Source organism: Ambystoma mexicanum, chromosome 12 (genome assembly GCF_040938575.1).
Source record: "Ambystoma mexicanum isolate Mex_15411 chromosome 12, UKY_AmexF1_1, whole genome shotgun sequence".
NCBI classification, from domain to species: domain Eukaryota; kingdom Metazoa; phylum Chordata; class Amphibia; order Caudata; family Ambystomatidae; genus Ambystoma; species Ambystoma mexicanum.
In genome coordinates this window covers 893,970,102-893,976,101 of record NC_090936.1, presented here as the reverse complement: position 1 = coordinate 893,976,101, position 6,000 = coordinate 893,970,102, and positions in this window count along the sequence as shown.

Genomic DNA, 6,000 nt, shown 5'->3' with positions numbered 1-6,000 from the left:
GGTATGCAGGACACTGGACCTAAAGTACAAATTCCACAGTCTGTGGAGGTCCTGGAGCAGCCTCTCTCCTCCCACAGAAACTGTAATGTGGGGGTGCATTCGCTCTCACAGGAACACCCCCCTACTCTTGCACAGTCGCTGCCTCCTCCTCAGCATTCCTTCTTCCTGCCTCTCCTCACCCAGCCTGCTCCGTTTGCCCTGGGTGTGCCGGGCGCACTCCGATCCGCCTCTGCCTTTACAAGGGTGGGTATCCCCGCTCAGGGTCCGCTCTTGCCTGCACCCACGGCGGTACAGCCTTCCACCGTGTCTGGAGAACATTGAGAAGCGACCTTCGCACTGATACTGCTGCACTCTGGCTGTGTCTCCAATAGGCCCAACTCCCTGGAGCGACTGACCCGGGGACGGTTGAGCAGCGACCTTCGCACCGATACTGTTGCACTCTGGCTGCGTCTCCAATAGGCCCAACTCCCTGGAGCGACTGACTAGGGGCCGGGTAGGATGTTCGGAGTCTGGCATGTGGGGTGTTCGTACTCTCTCAATGAGAGGGCACTGTCTGATGTGCTCCCGGCCTGGCTCATCCGCTGTCCCCCATGTAGCGCTCTCTCTCTGGGCCAGATGCACCATGGCTTTATCTTGTTAGGTAATCCGCTGCCATCCTCCCCGGCTAGATGCCGGTCGCCATCTTGGTCACCGCGTGGTTTCTCGACTGGGGACATCTCTCTTAATGTTTCGGCACTCTTCCCCGCTGTTGTCGGCCCCCAGGCGTCGCTGTTGGAGTCCTTCGGGGGGAGTCACTCCATGTGGGCTGTTATGCTTCGGATGGGGGTAAGCACCCACAGATGAAGGGTTAGTCCGGAGCTCAGGTGTGACAGCTTGTTCTGGGTCCAAGAAACTGAATTAACTTTTCCAGCACCTGTACCCATGTATTTTCTCATGAGATTAGTTATTTCCCCTAATCAATTGTAATTCCTCTCTTTATTTTGGCATTGGTTTCTTAGTCTATGGTTCCTTATGGTTCCTTTTAGCTTTACTTAGGAACAGCGAGTTTTCAAAATAGTCTGCCGCATACAACGCCATCTTGAATTTCTCTTCTGTGCTGTCAGCACCTCAGCAGAAAGAGATTGTGGAGACACTGTCCATGTGATGCTCACTTGGAATTGTATTCCACAGGCGTGCTTCTGTATAGGGCTGTGCCTTTGAGCATGTTGCTGAGTCTATCTGGGAATGCGACTCATGGGAGATCCCTTGTCATCCACCCTTTTGTTGACTTGTCAGGGAATGATTGGGTCAACACAGTCCCCTGTATCTCACTCCCCTCGTAAAGGAATGTGGGTCGTTCCTCCAACTCGGTACAATGCTCACTTGGACACATTGCAATAACCATCAGAGATAATGCTGGCAGGATTGTTGTTTTAGTACCCATCAGCCAAATTACTTGGACTTTAGGCCTGTAGGATAGCCCAAATGGAACCTTATTATGGATCTCCACCAGAACTCAGTCACCAGCCTTCAGCGTCGGTATGGGAATCAGGTCAACAGTCTCCACCGGGAGGGCTTCTCTGAGCAGTATGATTGTTGGCCTTGACTTGTGAGGAACCAAGAGGGATTATGCAGATCCGAAAATGTACATCTTCTTCCCAAAAGAATAACACAAATAGTGTCCTTCCATTGCAAGAGCCTGGCTTGGGGAGATATTTAAACTCATCACCAGTGTTCTGCCAAATGACACCCCCTACCTTCCCCAGAAAGAAAGGATTTGGTCAAGCCCTGCTTTCTGGTTTAATTTTCCCCTTCATCTGTAACGTTTAGTTGCGGTCTGAACAGATTTGAAAATGGTAACACACTTCGCCAACTTCACAAGGCCTGCTTCAGTTCTTTGCATAAAAATGCTGGATCATTGTTAGTGTTCTTTTCGTGATTACTTCATTCCTATGGGCTTGTATGACGGATCCCCAATCTACTTTTCTTTCAGGAATTATCAAGGTAACACAAGTAGACAAGTCCACTACTATTAGTAGATATTTAAATGTGTTCACTGCTGGTAATGGGCCTACATGATCTAGGAACTCTATCTCAAAAGATGTATTTGTGTTTGCTAAAATAAATGTCCTTTGTTTTTTTGCTCTGATCCACAGTTGTCTGTAGACTTGTCTCGCAGTTTACATAGGGCTTGACAATTTTTTTTATTTCTAGCCGCCAATATCTATCAAGGAATAGATGTGTAGTTGCTGTCAGATCACAGTGGATGGCAGCAAGGCCTGTGTGAGTGGAAGCTACTAACTTCTCCCTGTCTGCTTTATTGATGATGAATCGCACGAATGCCTCCCCAACCTTTAAAAAAATGGTTTAACTGGTGCCTTGTTATTAATGCTATAAATGGATGTGTTTGGATAGGATTTAAGTTTAGGTGTAATTCCTAAACACATTTCTTGAATCTCTGTCAATTGTAGCGGCTAAGGGAATTACAGCTACAACTTTCTTAATGTATGTTCTTTGGCATATCAATCTGCTAAAGAGCTACCAACATGGTGCAGATGGCCTTTGGGTATCTACAATTGTGTGCATCACCAATGACACAAGGTGCTTCTGTTTGATGTCCCCTATCTGTTTCCGGATTTGCTTTGTAAGTATTGTTTTATGTTTGGAATCTCTGAAATCATTCTGTACCCACCATGTAATCTTTTCTGTATGCTCTTGCTAGGCCCCAAAGACCCTTTGCATATGGAGACTAAGGCACAATCACCATATACCAGTTATACAACAGACACGAGGTTCGATTTCCCAAGTACTATGGTTTATTGCAAAGAATATGCTCAGTCGGCCGAATGGGTTGAACGTCTCGCAACGTGTGTCACCCAGACCTCGTGAGACGCAAGAGAGTGAACATCATACAAACAGTTACATATACACAAAATATCAGCCTTCGAGGCACATCAGAACCGCCCATAATGTATCTTCGAAGGGATTGGTTCCTCTGACGTATTCCACATCTTTGACAGGTAATTACCACAGCCGTGCTGCTTCGGAAACTTTTTTTCAGCGTAGGCGTCCTGCGTCGATGACGTCGATACACTCCCTCAAGGACCTCCTCCGACAGCCGACGTCACCAGATGTTATAAGTAGGACACACAACGCCCGTAGCCTCAGTTCTGTTTTTTCCACAAACGTGTTTGCTTCGAAACACCACCAAAGAGACACGGCGCGCCTCTGGTCTCTTTGGTGAATCTTCGAGTATTGTTGTGTATCTACCGATAATATGTCTTCGTCTTCTGCTACCCCGAAGTCTGGTTTTAAGAAGTGTCGGGACTGCGGTTCCAAGATGTGTCTGACGGACCCGCACGACGTCTGCCTTTGGTGCCTCAGTGAGAGCCACGCCACTGATGACTGCGATGAATGCCAGTCGTTGATGTCGAAGGCCTTGCGGGAGCAGAAGAAGAAGCTGTCGGCGGGTAGAGTTTCCAAACCCCGTAAGTCGAAGTCCGCTGGACTTTCGACCGACAATTCGAGGGGCGACTCTCCGCATCGGTGTAAGTCCAGAGGGTCTCGTTCCAGGAGTGGGTCCTGCCAGTCCTCTGCCTCTTCGAGGCATGCAAGGAAGCGCCGTCATAGGTCGCCTTCCCCGTCCTCGCCTGAGGACTCCGCCAAACGGCTGGTTGCTTGTCCAACCAAGCATTCATCTCCGGCGGAATGGGAAGCCTTCCGTAAGGAGAAGATGGCGATTTTGTGAGTTGCAGGGCACCGTTCTGACCGCGCCTTCGAGAGAAGCCGGTACAGAACTCTCTAGGGCCACTGCTCGCACGCCTTCAGGCTCGGGCGGTCGGCGCGATCACTGGGAACCTTCGAGGTCCCGGTCGGACAAGGATGATGGCCACCGTGCCTGTTCCAAGTCCTGGTCCTCGACGCCATTGAGACCGTTGGAGCCTGTGAGGCCTTCAAAGAAGGCATCAATGCCATCGGCGCCATGTCCGTCGAGGGGAATTCCTGAGGCTCCGGCTCAGAGGAAACCATCGGCGTGAGGCCGTCGAAGGACGCGCTTGGGGCTCTGGCCTCAAAGCCGCTGTCGAAGTTGTCGGCGCCGCGGTCGACGTCGACACCACTCCCATCAATGCCTTTTGAGGAATTTCTGCCGGAGGTACCTTGGAGAGCTGTGGAAGCTCCTAAGAAGGCGCTCAGCAAGTCTGTGCGGCCTGTTCTCGACCCGTAGTCTGTTCCTCCTCCGAGGGTGGACTTGTTCCAACCCTTGGAGTACATTTCTGAGGTTGAGGAAGGGTCTGAGGATAAGGTGCCTCCTGAGGTTCCTGATGACTTGTTGTCAGGACATAGCCAACTGAAAGACCTGCGTCAGTCTTTGCACGACACCAGTGGTCTTGATACCTCCCGGGAGGCTGAGTTTGGCAGGCCAGAGCCTGGTATGCATGCTGACTCATCGTACAGGCACCTCATGTTGAGGGTGACGGAGTATCTGGGGTGGTCTGCTCCACCTGTGGATTTTCTGCAGGATGACCTGACAGGTATCCTTGACCAAGGTCCACCCACTGACCCGGTGTTGCCATTTCATATGGCCTTACAAAGAAGGGTGGATGCGGTTTGGACTGCTCCGGAGAGTCTTCCAGCAGTTGGCAAGTCATTGCCGAAAAAATACCGTCCAGCCAGTGGCGACCCCTGCTACTTGAATACACACCCTACTCCGGAGAGTTTGGTGGTACAGGCGGCTATGGCCCCAGCAAAGCAGGCGGCCTACCCTATGATCCCTCCCGATAAGGACGACAAACGCTTTGACGGTTGGGCGAAGAAGGTATTTTCTTCTGGGGGTATGGCTTTAAAGGCAGCCAATTCCGTTTGTGCCCTTGCAAGATTCACGCACACTCTGTGGAATTGTGTGTCATTGGCGGCTGAGCTTATTCCCGAAGGGGAGGAACGAGATGGTTTTTTTGCCCTTGTTCAGGATGGCAAGGACGCCATGTGTGAGACTGTTCAGTCGGGTCTGGATATGGCAGACTGTCAGCCGATCCATGACGGCGAGCACCGTGATGCACAGTTTTGCATGGTTGCGTAAGCCGGGATTTGCTCCTGATGTGCAATCCTGGCTTTTCAACATGCCCTTTGGTGGTGTCCATCTTTTTGGCATCAAGGCTGACGAGAGCCTTGAGAGGATGCAGACCTCCAAAGCTGCAGTGAAGTCCTTGAGCGCTGCAGTGCGTCAACCTCCGTCTTTTCGGCCTAGGGGACAGCAATGGAGGGGAAGCTCCTTTCGATACTACTCTTCCTTTAGTAGATCGAGGGGGGCTGCCAGTCAAAGGGGCCAACGTAGGCATACCAGGGGTGGAAAACAAGGTACTTGAGGTGCCAAAGCCGCTCGGGCAGTTGCCTCCTTGCCCTCAGGCACTGCCGCAGCCGCTTCCGCTCAGTCATGAGGCCATGTCCCATTGTTCGCCGGTTGGGGAAAGGCTGGTGCAGCATCTTGTAGAATGGCGTGCCATTACTTCAGATGTGTGGAATCTGGAGATCACAGCCCACGGCTACTGTCTTCCTTTCCGGCAGAGGCCTCACGACAATCCACCGGGGAAGCTCTCTTTGAAGAGTCCGGATCTGCTCCTTGCGCAGGAAATCAAATCCCTGCTGGAGCAAGGCACCAAAGAACTGGTGCCTGAAGCGGAGAGGAACAAGGAATAGTATTACCCATATTTTTCTGATCCCGAAAAAGGATGGGGGATTGAGACCCATCATGGACTTGCGTGGTTTGAACAAGCTCCTCAGGAAGGACAAGTTCAAGATGGTTACTGTCTCTCAAATCCTCCAGGTCCTCCAGCTTCAGGATTGGTTGGTGTCTCTCGACCTCAAGGATGCTTACTTTCATGTGCTGATTCATCCCAAGCACAAGAAATTCCTGAGGTTCACGGTTGGCGACTTGCATTTTCAGTTTTGGGTCCTGCCGTTCGAATTGACCTCTGCCCCGAGGGTCTTCACCAAGCTGATGATGGTGGTGGCAGCGTATCTCAG